The sequence below is a fragment of the Lissotriton helveticus genome, chromosome 5_1 (genome assembly GCF_964261635.1).
Source record: "Lissotriton helveticus chromosome 5_1, aLisHel1.1, whole genome shotgun sequence".
Taxonomy (NCBI): domain Eukaryota; kingdom Metazoa; phylum Chordata; class Amphibia; order Caudata; family Salamandridae; genus Lissotriton; species Lissotriton helveticus.
The window spans coordinates 138285155-138301368 of NC_136065.1; the positions used below are offsets into that span (position 1 = coordinate 138285155).

The window sequence follows — 16214 nt, forward strand, 5'->3', positions numbered from 1 at the left end:
CTGTCTCTCTGGCACCCAGACTGGGAACCAGAAGCGGTTGCATTAACTTCTTTAACACACTCATGATGCTGAATGGAATGCCAGGTAAGTAAAACAAACGCAAACAATGGAAGTACTTCACATCTAAAACAGAAATGAAATCGGTCCTTTAGCTCCGATAAAGCACTGGATACGACGTCACGGTAGGTAAGACCAGGGATTGGTGCCGCCGGACACCCGGCCTTGGGCTGCAGGCAGGGCTCGAGGCAGGGTACCACGCGGGTGGATGGCGTCCCCCCGCTTATTTTACCGGGGGGACGCCATCCCCCCTGCCAAACAGCTGGACTTCACTCTTTGGCCTCTCTGGGACTAGGAGCTCGGCACCCTTTGTGACGTCACTTCTGGTGACGTCGTCCCCCCACTTCTTTTTTCAGGACTTGTGCCCTGGCTGCAGGTGTATCAGTGCTGTACGTACCTTGCCCCATAAGCAGCAGCAACAGGTCAGTTGGCAGAAAGTCATGGGCTGTGAAGAAACAGACCCAGGCCTTCATGCAACGCCCTCAAGATGGAGTCTACAAACTGGGGGGCAGGTGTCAAAAGGAAAGGGACTCCAAATATTCTTCAAAACCCTCACCCCCATTTTTAACATTCACAGTGTGGATACTTTTAAACGTTAGTAAGACCTGCCTGACCAGAATAGTATGTTTGGCAATCATGTATTTGATTGCATTTTTAAAACGTTAATAGAATTTAACTTCACTTCGTGCTGTTTCTTAGCACAAAATGCATTTATCACGTCCCCATTGGACGCAAGAGTACACTTTGTGCAAAGAAAATAGTGCTAAACATCAAGAATAAGTTGTGGAAAATTCTATACCAAGAGCACCTTTGGAGAGTGCGAGCGGCTGCTTGCGCACACTATTTGTTTCTGTTGCATTTAGCGCTATTTCTTAATCATTCATTCTAGACACAAGGGGCCATTTTTGTGCTAAGACATAGCGTTTAACACAGAATTACTCTTCTTGCATAATTCTGTGGAATTACTGGGTAATTGATTGTGATTGCACTACGTGGAATTACACGAGTTACACTTACCCCTTGTGCAAATGTATAACAACTTTGTGTGCGCTGTGGACCATGTCCCAACTAAGTCAACCCCTACACTCGAAAGCCTGCACCAGTCCCCCACCCCTCTCCGGAGCGAGACACTGATGTGGCAAAGGCCTCATTGGCTGTAGTGACAGACAGCAGAGCCATCACTCATTCTGTGCAAACTTGTCAGGCTCAGAAGAGAATCTACTAACTATCTGTTACGCATGGGTCACCAAACCTACAAAAGGTGTCAGCCAACAAAGCAGTCCCAGAGAACAGGGCCCAGACAAACCACTACACAGATGTGACAGTGCGAAACCCTTGTCAGTGCATCTATATCGCTAGCCACAAAGACCTACAGACTCTGACTTTGTTGACCCTGGCTTGGGTAGGTGACCCACCCCCAGAGAAATGACTCTGCAGGCTTGAGCATCACAATCATAGAACAAAGGAGTGCACAGGTGTAGACCGCATGCAGCAGAGCTAACTTTACACATATCTTACAACCTCCAAGCCACAAAATTCAAGAAGACTTTAGATCAAAGAGTGTCTAAGTATCTGGTACCTGACAACCCTTTGCTCTACACATCAGAACCAACCCTTCTTCCCCCTAACTACACATATCCCACAGTGTTTTACTCCAGACAGCAGGCCTTCAACTGGCCCAGAAGGTGCCAACATTGGCAATGGACCAGAGAGCCACCTCTCACGTAACATCAAACATCAGATATCTGAATGTCGTGCTGCATCTCCAAGGGGTGCAGTAAGTGATTTATAAGGGGCGATCACAGGTTTCTGAGGGTTAAGGAAGATTTGCAAGGTAAGTGACATTGTTAAGTCACTGGGAAATATTTAGTATATTGAGAGTAATGGTCTCAAGGGTGGGAAGATACTCCAAAGGAGGTCAAACTGAAAAATACGCCAGACTATGGGACAAGGTCTAGGACAGCTGAGCAATCCCTGAGATGACACAGGTGAATAAACCTGTTCCTTGAGCAATATGTTCATCTCTCAAGCTCAGTTCACAGGTTGCGTCCCGTCCTATATTGTTATTTCTGGCTCGCACCACACCCACTCGACTCACCTGAGCTCACAGCAGACTCCTAGCACCTTGACTGTACTTGCAAGGATAATGAGTAGTCTGGAGAGGTACTCCTTATCTACAGAGGAACTCCCCTGCAGAAGGACAGGAGAGCTCCCATGACCTCTCGGGGGGAAAAGAAGTGCCTGGGCAAAGGCAAACCGGTGAGTGAAAAGAGGAGAGTGTGGGCCTTGCAGGTCACACTATCAAGACTCAGAGAAATGAGGAAGGCCATGCAAGGCCGAGCAGTCGAAGGAGCGAGCGCAGCAGACTGGAAACGGAGCAGTCGATCTCAAAAAGTATCAAGGCTGCGGAAGCAAATCACGAAAGAGCTACCACAAAGGAGCAAGTGAGAATACAGCATGAAACCTAATGCAATGTTGTCATCTTCAACAAGGATGTACTGACCTTCTGGTGGCATCTGAGAAGACGTGTTGGTCATAATTCTTCATTAAAGAATTGTTTTTACCTTTTGATTTTTAGCAGCTAGTGCTCCGCGACATCAAATTTGAAGTGATTTGCCTTTTGTAGAGAAGTGAAGAGAGAAAAAGAAAGGCCAACATTTAAGTATACTTTTAAATCCGATAAAAATTTAGAAAGGCAAACAAACCCTGTGCCTTATGCCTGTGGATTTATATGAACCTAGAACTTGTACGTCAATGGGTCTCCCGTCTGATGTAATAACCATTAGGTGATCCGATTTCTCAACGGGGAAGACAGCAGGGCCCACTGGATTGAAAAAACAATGCGCAAATCTCTGGTGGGGCGGATATCTTCAAAGCGGCATAAAAACCTCCTGTCGTTTGATTGAACCTCTTTTTCCACTGGAAACATTGTAAAGAGGAAAAGAGGCTCAGATTGGATCTTCTTATCATGCTGTGTTAGTGGGCTTATAAACGGTCATGGAAAGAAGGACACTGAAGGTCAATTTAGTCAAGATGACAAGGAAGCTGGTAATGCTCAAAGAAGAAGAATCGAAGACGGATGAAACATCGAAGACCGATACCGCATTCAGAATCACACACGAACCATCAACGTATTGCCTCCGGAAAGTTTCCAACAGCCTGTACAGAGGTGCAGATGCTCAAGTTGAACATATTAAGGAGTCGAGCAGTAAAACTAAGTGGTACGACGCTTACGAGTGGGAGCCTATCTCGACATCTAGTAGAGGATTTCTACTGAATCCAACAACTCTGCAAACCTATGCTACAGGATACACTGTACTAGCCAGACAGCAGAGTGTGGACAAGAGAAATAATTTTAGCTGACCTGCAACTGCAGGACACTCAGGACCAACAGAGATCCTCAAAGGACTGCTACAATCTGATGACCCTAGAGCAGGCAGACATTTATCTACATGTTCCAGAGATTCGTGGCCACAGCCATGAACCCACAGATTTGCAAAAGGTAGACTGCAGCCTAAGTGGAAAAAGCTACTAATACTTGTAAAGCCACTTTCTACAGACCGAGGAGTTTATAATTCATGAATGAAGAAATACTGCCCTACGTTCTGGATTTGAATACCTCTCCGAGTTGGCCTCACATCTGCAACATTTGTAGAAAAAAACTTGCTCTATGGGCTACGGAGTCAAGAACTTGTGGAAAGAAGATCTACAGGGAGATTAATAAGCATACATAGACTGAAAAAGACAGTAGAGGCAAGAAGCCTGCATCCTAAGGGTTTTCACTTAATCCCTTGTCACCTGCCAGTTCATTATTTGTCCTAAATCCTTCTTTGGTGTGTATTCAAAAGAAAACTGCGGGATTCTTTTCCATCTCTGGGAACAACAGAGTGAGCTGCAGTTTCTGTTGCTCGTCTGCAGTGGTGAAGGGCATGGTTAATTAATCCTAAAGTGAGTTTTTTTCATTCAGTCAATTTGCATAGAATGACAATTCTCAGAAGAAACTTGGCACTAACTTTCACCAGCAAAGCCGGTAGTGCTGAGATGTAGTAGCAGACTGCACCTGGCTTTCCTGATATCAGAGGGGTCTCCAGAAAAACTGCTCTTCTGTGCCTTCGTTTGAACTAGAGTATCCCTTGATCAAAGAAACAGCACCTAGAGTTCTTACCAGGATACTAAAGAGTGAATTTAAGCTTGATCAACAAGTTGTACAGAGTCAGAAGTGATGGAAAGTATTTTCTGTATAAGGGAGAGCTTCCGCCTGATAGCATAGCGTTAAAAATACAAACAGGAAGAGGATAATACACTTTCGAGGGAATTTATACAAGGACAACACTCCTCCAGATCCAAGGAAACTTCACCAAGGGTCCCATATTTTTTCTGGTGGGGGAACGGATACAGCTTGTTTTAGAATGCTGCCAAGTTACCATCACCTGCAGAGACCACAGGTGGGCAGTGTCCCACTAGAGCTAGTCCACACAGAGACTATGCAACCTAGGAGTCAGCTGGCTCTCTTAGTCATTCATAGGTTGCATGGAGTAAGCCACACTGAGCTGGAGCAGCAAAGTATCGAGTGGTCAGCAGAACACGCTTTAAGGATCCTCCAGAAATTGGGAATCACGCACGCTCTGGTCCTTTATGGAAGAGGGACTTCATGAATTCATGACTGCCCCATAAGACTCCAAATTGTAGACATCCTAAAACCATACTGTATTTTGCATTACTGAAATGTTACGCCCATCCAGACGGTAATTTGGATCTGGTAAAGACATAGCTCATATAGTGTTACTAGTGGGCTTAGCTATCTTGACGATAAGCATATAAAGCCTGGTGCATCAGTAGCGTTTGCTCCGATGCTAGCATTGTTTGGCTACGATCGAGAAGCTGACTGAAAGGTTCACAAACTAGTTGCCATCGCCCTGCTACTGGCTCGTTGCAGAGTAGCAATGAGATGAGCTCGGGGACCATTACCATCTCCCAAGGAGTGGCACGCAGATATGCTCTATTGTAACACGCAATCAGTAGTCTACAACAAGTTGAACCCTCTCCAGAGCCACCCTACGAATTATTGGGGACCATACCAGGACTATTTGGTTGGCAAAGAGACGGAAGAATCAGAGGGTGGAACTGGGAGGGGTGGCGGGGCGGGCTTGGGGGAGGTCTGGACATGCCCAAACTATGATGTTTTTCACCAGCGCTAACATAGTAATGGCACACAGATATGCTTTCACATGACACAGAATTAGGCTGGATTTATTACAAGTTATTTCTTATTGTATAGTCCTATTAACGCCTCTACTATATGGTAAATATGTACAGTCTAATGTTCATAACATCACCCTGATATCTGAAACGTTGGCAGTCGCACCAGTTACCTCGAAGTGTAATGCATCGATTACAATGTCTAAAACTGCATTGTCATGAACGATAATTGTGAATTCAGCCAGATTGTTTCTCATAATTATTTTTCATAAATAAAACAAAAAAAAAAGAATTTAAAGTCTGGCTTCAAGTAGTGTAGCACATGTCATTGACTCCATGGACCTCGCAACATAATTTCAACATGTGCCCAGGACTGAAAACACACTCGAGATTCTAGAGCTGTCCAAGTCTCTCCTGACATCATCTGATACCTGTTGTTATGTCCCTCATGATTCCATAAACTTCATGAAGTCATGGTTTGTATACATATATAGCGTCCATTATAGCATCCGGGCACACATGGCTGCACAGTCCTCTTGAATGCGCAAACCTCTTGCAGCAATTTCTGCGTGGCCCACCCGTGAGATGGTCTTCTCATCTCTTTTAAACAGTGGACCTCAATCCTCCGATAAAGAGAGATTCTTCCCAATGTCACTGTCCTTACTTGACACTGATGCTCAATGTCATGAAATGTCCAGCTACCAATCAGGGCTCGAAAATTCCATTCGACCACTCGCTCAACAAGGTCGAGCTGTTTTTAGGTCCTACTCGCCCTTTCTGGCAAGTAGGAAAACAAACCAATTTTTGTCCTCGGTCTAAGAAAACGGAGCAAATGTGACAAGATAACAAGATTTAAAGGCATTTTTATTGCTCACAAAGTTAACCCCTTCAGTGCTGCGCGAATTTCGCTGCAGTGCTGACGGGTCATAAATCACATTGACTCATGACGGAAATGTTCCGTCATCAGCACCGGAGCACCGACGCTGATGACGGAACCGTTCCGTCATGAGCATGCAAGGGGTTAATGACCAATAAAGATGGCTTTAAATCTTGTTATCTTGTCACATTTGCTCGACGGAGGTCAAGTAGGTTGCAATTAGGTCGAGGACATTTTGTAAGGTACTAGTCCTGCAGGACTAGTACCATATTTTGGATTTTTTGAGCCCTGCAAAGGATCAATATCTTGAGCCTCCATCAATAATGAGGGTAGAGGGCAAAGATGGAAAAGCCTGAGATACCTCTTTGGGGTACCAGAGTGGACCAGACATTATTTGGATGGGGCCAGAGCCCTTCCAGGGCGCACGTGTTAAACTGGTCTCCATCCACGTGGGTGGATAAACTTGTAGCCCTAAAATGAACTTGGATCTCACAAGCCTAGCCAATGTCTGTTGATGTCGCTCCTACACTCGTTTGTCTAATAAATTCACCAGAAATAAGAATTATAAAGCAGAAAAGCTGTGAAAGAAATATAAACATCGCAACATACAGCCTAAACTCTGGCAAATTGTTGTGAAAAATAAGGCTACTCTTGGCTGATTCAAACTGGGAAAATCAGTAGGATTTGAAAATGGTAGTGCCCACCGCCAAGAAGCCGCATTCCTGGGCGAACTTAAAATGAGGAAGCAGCTTTTCTTCGGTATAAGACTGAAGACATGATTTTTAGCATTTTTTTTTAAGGGATAAACGAAACCAGCTTAGTCAGCATAGATGCTTGCTTATGTTTTACAATCTATACTTAGTTTTTAGGTCTCGCCTGTCGATGCGCATGCGCATCGAGCAAGCGAGACTATAGGGGCTCATCCAGACTTTATCTAACTTGCAAGGAATCGTGGCGATTCCTTGCAGTGCCCGTGACTTTTAAGCTCAATGCGCATGTGCATTGAGCTTAAAAGCGCGTGCACAGCCGCCCGCATTCCTCCGACACCTTTGAAGTGAAGCTTAGCTTCACTTCAAAGGCCCGGTTCTTCACACCCACATGCCGCTCTGCCCTGCTCCGCCCCCTCCCCTGAGTCATCCTGCCTGCCCCTTCCCGCAGTGTCGCCTTTCTCCTCCCCCCTCCCCTCTCTTCCCTCCGTCTTGTTAAGCCTGCCCAGCCTGTGCCGTCTCTCCCTACCCCTTAACCCTTCATCCTGCCCCCACCTCCTTCTGTCTCCCAGTCCCTACCCACCCTGATGCTATTTAAACTCGCTCTGTCGCCCTCGTGTCTGGTTTACTTTTTTTGTCGTTTAAAATGGTATCTGTTTAGCCATCTGTTGTAGCGCTATTAGAAACACCCAGATACCTCTACTCATTTCCATCAGCAACACAAATCTGTCAAGGAAGCATGTGCACGACCCCGGGAGAAAAATGAACAGATTATGTGCGTGGTTCCTGCCTTCATTTCTTGCAGCAAAATACCGTCATACAATTGAGCATTGCGGGCTGAGGTGCGCGGTCATGGTCTGAATTATTTTGTGAATTATCCGCCCCAATTTGATACCAGGCATGCAAGTGATTAATCGCAAAGGACACATCGGCAAGATTCATATAGCGCTCCCTTCCCAACTGCGGGGCGGCGAAGGCACTCTCGGACTGCTTGCACACTACATTTGGCCGAGTGTGCAGTTATCACAAAAAGGACTGGCTCTTTTATCTAACTTTTGTGTTATTGTTGAGCAAATGTACTCATTTTCAAAGCAACTTCTTAGGGTTAGAATGCGCAACTGGATTTAGGCGTAACATTTTGAGAAAGTCGAAGGTTACCGGCATTAAACACCTTGTTTTTTAGGAGCATGGTTTAAATGCCTTTTGAACTATGAGGTGCTGCACTACCCGTCTCCGAAGGTACTTGTGAGGGTGGAGGCCTCGCTGTCTCAGGGTCTGCGCCGAGTGAGCTACCAACACCTCTGGGCGCTGTGACACTGAGTGAGAGAGTTAAATAATATCCCCCTTTATAGACCCCGCTCACACATTCTAACACAGCTCGTGAATTGCAAGGCTTGTAAGTTCCGGTAATGTTGCCAATACATGCTCACAACTCACGGGCTCTTCTCAGACCAGTGCTTGTTTAAACGTGTAAAGAAAGAAAAAAAGCAGTTTTGTGTTCAGAAAAAACAATATGTTTTACGCTATAAGCTTTAAACAATTTAAATAAACAAATTTGCGTACGTTCATTTTGTAACTGGGCTAAGCTATCCATTTAGTTCAGACAAAAAACACAGACCGAAAGCCTGCAAGTGTGTGAAACATCACATGTTTTCACCAGTTGGAAACGAAACAAGAACAGGATACTTTAGTGCTTTAAGCTGCGTCGTAAAGATTGTAATCTGTTGCCTGGCAGCATCTGTGAGATGCAAATCAACTAACAGCAGGAAGCTAAGCTCCGGAAAAAAAAATGGAAGTCACTGCTGAAGTAAGGGGTAAATACACAACTCCCCCTTCGCATACGTTTAAATGCACGGAAAATGCTATTACTTTGTAGTCGTCAAGATAAATACAAATTTCATGTTTGCCTATATTTTACAAAGAGAACGGACCCAGGAAACTCCGTCAAAAGCCGTAAAATACATCACCAAAAAAAGATGTACATTAAAACATTAGCTTTACTTAAAATACTGTTGGCCAGGCCCCTTACCCCTATGCGTCTTAGTGGCACTGCGCCTGCTGCACCACTAATGCATACATGTAAATCGTCAGTGTGAACTATGCTCATGCTGTTAATAGGATCTCAGCTAATATTACAAGGAACAATTTAATAACCGCCCCAGCAATGGATGAGTGACTGAGGGAATTCAAGAATAAATCAGTGGTTTGATGCATAAGTGCCAAAAGGAGTGACAGAGTGCATGTATGCGGAGTACAACAGTGACTGAAGAGGCATTTTAAGATACAAGCCAGACTTTTGTAATTTGCAATGCTTGCTGTTCTTTGTATACTGCAAAGCATTATGCCACCTAGGTTTGTGACAGTAGTGTAGAAGAGCCCAGAGAAAGTCTGACAATTGCCATGTTGGTGCTTATCCATTGTAAATGCAGATTTACAGAGGTATGGTGCGGAGTGTGTGAGCGGCCTAGCAGACATGACACGGAGTGGTCAAGAATAAACAAGCACTGGCGTTGCCAATAGGTCTCGCAGTAGGAAAGTTGGAGCTTTTGTAAATGACAAAGCCCTTTATGTTTTTAAAATGAAAACAAAAATAAAAGGCATGGTCATTTGCAATTGTAATCGCTCCAACTTTCCTACTGCGAGACCTATTGGCAACGCCAGTGCTTGTTTAAATGAGGAAATATGAATAAAATTAATAACGAAAATGAGTCATGTGGAGAGACTCAGTTTTATTATATGAGAGAGTTTTAGCTCTTTACAAAAAATAAGTATACAGGCAACTTGCATATAGGTAGATATACTTTGTGTTGATGAAAAAGAAAAAGTGCCACCATAGAGAATTATTTAGGTCTATAAAACCAAACAAAGACCGGATCATGTCGTTGGTTGCCTGAGCTGCAGATCAAGTTTCCCCAGTGTATCAAGCGCTCACCTACTGGTCAAATCAGGTAACACTTGTGCTTCTGACAGTGTGCACTTCCCCTCTGACTGAGCAATTTACTGAACCCTGCACGGAGGTCGCAGAAGTTACGCCAGTTTAGAGGCTTTTCATTCTTTGAGACACCGAAATACTCGACGTGACAAAAGAAATATTAGTGTAGCTTACAAATAGCATGGTGTGTCGGCAAAAGGGTTAAAACCCCGCGCCTTAGTTCACCTAGTTGCAAACATTAGGGACGCCTGTAAACTAGTTGATACTTGCATACAATTTGAAACTGGTGCACAGCATTATAAAGTGCTATAAATGAAAAAGGGACTGTGTACACCCTGCATGACTGATTCAGTGTATGAGATTCGTATTTAGGAAACTCACCAGTAGAAGAAACACGAGCCAGTTAGAGTCAAACTTGTCAAAACTATTAAACGTGCTAACTTCATCTTCAGGTCTATATTTAAAGGCCAGCAGTAACCTTAATGCCAAGGAACGGATGGATTGAAGCCAGAAGTAGCCTCAGCGGCGGGGCTTTCGAGGGCACAAACCCACTTTTAAAATGTGCAGGAGAAAGAAGAAAAGCTTTGTGTCATGCACTCAACACTGATCGGGATACACAGTGAACAGGTAAAGCTCCAGTGGCTGCAGAATGTCCCGCCTTTACAGGATGTCTGGCTGAGCTGTGCAGGGGCGGCTCTAGGCTCATGGCAGCCCTGGGCAGGGAGCGTAGGTGGGGGGCCCCGGAAGGGGGGGGTCCGGGCGGGGTGGAGCCCCCAGGAGCTCAGGAGGGGGGGGGGGTCAGGGTGTTAGGAAGTGGAACAGCATAGCTGCCAAGGTTTCGAATTGCAATGTGTGACATTTTCATAATTTCAGTAGAATTATGAGTGACATTTCAATGACTATGTGTGACAATTTCTCGCAAGCCAAATCATGCAAGTAGACCTTGAAAAAAAAATATATAACTAATTGCACCAATTTGAGAAACAAGGTACTCTAAGAAGAGGTTACAACTGCTGAAAGCACCAGAAACTGAAGCACCCAGTTCCCTTCTAAGCTGATTGTTAAACAAAACGAGGACTCACTGGAATCTGCATTACTCTCATTGAGAGTGTGCACCGCGTCACTGGAAACAAAGGAACGTTAGTGTAGATTTCAGCAAAGTCAGTTTAGCAGGGTCAGATTATGTGTTCAGAAACCGGCGAAGTGTGCCTGCCACTTTCTCACCTCAAGCAAAGAAAATAACAAAATGACTGCTATAGTGGGGGCGGGGAGAGAAGGAGGCGGGTGGGGACTGTTTTAAAGATCTGATGTTCTCATTTGAAAGCATAAGATTAATCACAAGAGCGAGCTAGGGTTTTTAGGGGCGCGTCCTGTCCCCAAATGTAATATATAGAATCAATGTGGACTGGCCCACTGTGTTTGGTCACTTGGTCACTTATGGCAAATGGCCTGGTGGCGGGACTCAATTAGTATTGTTAATAAACCCCTCACACACCAACCTGGTTGGTGTCATGCTTCATCATCGGGGTCCAACCAGGCAGCCGAGTGCCGCCTGGTTGTGCTTCAACGCCTGACTACAGCGGAGCGGGTGTCGTGCAATAGTGTGATGTAGATGAAGGTGTGTTAAAATATACCTCTGAGAATCCTTACCTATAAATTTATTCTTGGCGGCCCAGGGTATTTTAATAAAATATGTGATGCAACCTTTAATAGCCAAGATTTTGCTATTGGTTGTCTATGTGTTAACGGTCTACATGTTTCAGTCCCTGTAGGAGTTAAGTGGGACTTTCGTCAGGACCAGAATGTGATGTGAGTGGCAAAAGGGTGTGCCACGGGTGATAGTCTCCTACACACGCGCTAAGGTGTGTGGAAAAGTGAAGGTAAAAAAAGGGGGGTCTGTATACTTACAGACACTCACTGGTTTAGCGAGAAAAAACTTCGCTATAATATTCGGTTCCAGAGAATCGGGGCGTTGGGGGGGGGGGGGGGGGGGGTCTCTCGTTATCAATTTGATCAATGCGAGTCCTCTGCCGGAACCTAGATCGGGTCCCTCGGCGTCCCGGCTGGTGTGACATTTCAATGACTATGTGTGACAATTTCTCGCAAGCCAAATCATGCAAGTAGACCTTGAAAAAAAATATATATATATATAAATAATTGCACCAATTTGAGCAACAAGGTACTCTAAGAAGATGTTACAACTGCTGAAAGCACCAGAAACTGAAGCACCCAGTTCCCTTCTAAGCTGATTGTTAAACAAAACGAGGACTCACTGGAATCTGCACTACTCTCATTGAGAGTGTGCACCGCGTCACTGGAAACAAAGGAACGTTAGTGTAGATTTCAGCAAAGTCAGTTTAGCAGGGTCAGATTATGTGTTCAGAAACCGGCGAAGTGTGCCTGCCACTTTCTCACCTCAAGCAAAGAAAATAACAAAATGACTGCTATAGTGTGGGCGGGGAGAGAAGGAGGCGGGTGGGGACTGTTTTAAAGATCTGATGTTCTCATTTGAAAGCACCCAACATCGTTCGATGGGGCACTGAATGCAGACTTACATTGATATTTTGAACAGGCGTTCCGCTTTAATTTCTCTTGCTCTGACAAACGTAAAATAAAAAGCAAGACCTTTCTTGATACTCGGCTGCTGTAAATCTAAGGAGCAAAGGGACATCAATTTTATGAGCACCGATTGTTTAATGATGTCAGAGGTATAAGTGATGTTTAATTTTACACTTACTTCTGTTTGAGGCATGCGACGAGCGGAGACGGTCCAGCAGCAACAGGCGCCTTCCCCCCGGGCTGGTACAAACTGTCACAGTTACAGGCAGCAGCCCCTCGTCCCAGAGTTGGTTAACCCCTGGGCCACGTACCAACGATTATATCTCTGCACGGAGTACCTAGCAGGCCGAAAGTGGCGAGCAGCAGGGTCAGAACGGCGAGTCAGCAGGCACCACTAACGCTAGTAGCACGGGTCAGCTTCACAGAGGCCGAGACACGCATGCGGTGGTCCGAGCGGCGGGGTACTCCTCACCTCAGCTGTACCGGATCTTTTATAATATTCATCCGATCCTGCTTCAAGTTATGCCTCGGCCATGACTGACCAGTGAAAGGCGGTGTTTGCGCGCATGATCGAGGAGGTGCTAAAAGAATTATTGCGCCGTGGCGGGCAGCGGCAAACCAATAAAACGTAACTACTGATTCCCGCGCCCAGAGACGGATACACTGTTGCAATCACGTGACCGACCTCACCAGGTCATGTGAATGCTGTACCCCCGGCCGGCACGCAGCAGCTGTGCTAATAATGAAAGCTGCAGCAATGAGCAACCAGGTCGGGCGCATACTCCTGACCTGCCATTCAGCAATAGACTTTGCACACTACTTCAATCGCAAAGTCTGCCAGCTGAGAAGCATGCGATCCGCGCTGCGTTCTTAATGTGTTTGGCCAGGACATTGACTTCCTTGCACCGGCGGTGGTTCAAGAAGGCGCTACAAATGCGTGACCCTGCATTTTTGTGCGGTGATGCGGACCACTGCACACAAATGCGTTAGTATCACGCCTGATGCGTGATACTTGGCAGGGCTGGAACAGAGCCGGAGGCTGCCAAATTCCTGCCAGGGGCCCCCACACAAATATGTATCCATCCTCAGAGGATTATTATATTAAGGATATATATTGGAGTGGTGGCCCCTGGGGTTTGGTGGCCCTGTGCAGGTGCACAGCTTGCACATGCCTAAGGCCGCCCCTGAGCTGTGGATCACAAAATGCGCTTTTGAGGAGGTTTCCTGGAGTTTGACCAATTCTTAGGTAAAGGATCATTTTCAAGTGTGGCTTTTCCTTAAGAATGTAAACATTTATCCCACTGCCCACAAATGTTAGCGTCATTGTTTATTTTGCGAGTCACAACAGATGTGAATGCAGTAGTGGAGGCTTGCATCGCAACCCCCCCCTACATACCATCTCATTCTTCGAGTGAGGGATCCCGCTTCGCCCAGCAGGATATTGACTGTCATCACTCCCCCCTCCCTTCACAGTATTTTAAATTCGCCCATGCCAGGGTCAGATCCACTTAAGGCTGAGCCTCAGAGCTGCACACCGCTTACATTTACAGGATGAAATGAAAGGCAGCGTCAGCGTGGTCCCCCCCTTGGGAACACTCTTAAGTGACAGCCTTCAGCTTGACGGATGACATTGGCCACGGAAGGCAGGCCTTCTCATTTTTCAGTGTCTGCTTCGAGAGCTTCTCTCCAGTCGCAGCCCGCCTCGCCATCACTTTTCTTCTTTTAAAATTCCCATAATTAAAAGCCTTCAAGGGCAACTATTATTTTTCCCCTGAGGCCATTTTGAATAGCAGCCAAGTGTGGATATCCGGCCCCAGAGAGGGGAGACCATAAAAGAGCAGGTGGTTTACTTACAGCATGGAAGCAGGGCTGCCATGATCTGGCACAAGCATCGTTTGACCCTCTGCAAAACTCCATCAAGTAATCAGATGCATGGATACATGGAAAAACACAGAAACCGAACCATTACCTCGAGCGGCTACAGCACCAGGCTACCGCAACTCGTTCCCACGAGACCCCTCTGAAAACCGCTGCAATGGACAGCAACCCTGCAAACTCTGACAAGTCGAACACTGTAGTAGTAAAGTACAAAGGAGCCACAATAACAAATTTAGGGACGGCACCTAAACTAACAGAGTTCCCACGAGCGCAGGCCCAGACTGTCCTGTACTTAAGAGACTTTGCCATGAAGAACACATTCTCTCCTTTTCCAAAACCTAAAGAAAATCATTTTAATACTGTGATTTTTACATGCTAGGATGCCCACTCTTGGAGAGCTTTTACAATCATCCTCAATAAAATGACATTACCATGAACCAAAGGGGCCGTATGAGGCATATGAAAGACTCAACAACTCTGTATGACTGAGAATTGAAGGTGTCAATCAAAAACACAATACTGCACAGTGATTCGTTCGGACTCTGCCTCTTTAACAGCTGGATGCCTGTGGCATTGACAGAACTTAAAGCTATTCCGCAAAACCCCTGCCACTTTACATTTATTTTGCAGTGGACCCTACTGACTGTGCCTTCCATCTTCACCCATCCATTCTCCTACTTCTGCATAACCAACCACAGTAGTTAGTCCTGACATTTTCCTTTTTTTCTGAGGCATGACATGTATTGAATGGAAGGCATGTGGCTGCTCTAAGGAAGAGAGTTGGGACTCACAATTCCGCAATGTCCACAAAAGTAAAGTTTCTTCCTGAGCTCTCCATACTGTTATGGAACTTCATTTTGAACCCCCATAGATACTGAGCAGATCACAGCGTATGCCAGACCAGGCGTCAAGTAAATAGTTTGCAGAGAACTTCCGGGAAAAAGTCGAATCCTTGTGGCAAGATACTCCCAGTGAGCACAGCTTGCAAAAAAGCATGCATGGTAGTCCAACTAGTTTCCAGACAAAGATCTACAATAAGTGCATGACTCTGTGGAGGCATTGACGCAGCCTTAGCTCTGTCGGTATGTGCATGAAGTTTCACAGGTGGTTGAACTAGTCTCGTAAGCTTCAGGTAAGATTGAAGACAAGGAGGAGCTCTTCAAGGGTAACAGAGCTACAGCCAGTTTGTTGGGGCTTTCCATGCCTCCCTGCCCCCCACCAACTCCAGTCCACCTTTTGCTCCTTTCGTGGCCATGGAAAGTTCTTCTAGTCACATTTTTACCCAGCCAGCCACCAAGGTAAGGCAAGCTCCCTAGCCTCCGAATGCCCAAAGACAGGGAACCCCCAGACCCTGTTGGTAGGGCAGCCAGAGCTTGGGCCAGTCCACTATATCCCCGCCCCGGCAGCCGCAGCCTCCAAAACTCTTTAATGCACCCTTCAACCATCATGCCACCCACTAGCGAAAGATTGACAGAAGACCAGCTCTCCTTACTTTGCCAGGAAGTGGCCGCTCTCTTGGCCAAGGGAGCCATAGAGAAGATGCAGACGTCAGGAGTAGGAGGTGGGTTGTTACTTCTGCCACTTTCAGGTGGCCAAAAAGGATGGAGGCCTTCGTCCTCCTATCCTAGACCTGAACCCTCTCAATTTATTCCTGGAACAAGCATTTACAGTGCAATGGTCTCGGCAGCATTGAAGGTAGAGCTATCGGCATTGCTCATTTTTTTTTTTAAATCATAAATAAATGGCATTGTCATTTACATTGCCAATAGCTTCATCGCGTGCATATGCAAGACCTATTGCATTAGTACCCACACACACAGTAAGTAGTAGAGTGATAAGTTGATAGTGAGTAGGAGAGAGTTATTAGTAAAGAGTATTAGAGAGCGCAACAGAGCTGTGTGAATAATAACAGCTGTGAGCCCGTGCCGGAGGTGCATCATCAGAGCTGTGTGAATAATACCAGCTGTGAGCCCGTGCCTGAGGTGCATCATCAGAGCTGTGTGAA

At 45.8% G+C, this 16214-nt stretch overlaps 1 protein-coding gene across 1 annotated transcript in view; it reads right to left on the reverse strand.

Moving 5' to 3' along the window:
- The window catches only part of QSOX2 (quiescin sulfhydryl oxidase 2), a 284089-nt gene that overhangs the window by 100039 nt on the left and 167836 nt on the right, over positions 1-16214 (reverse strand). The window lies entirely within an intron of this gene.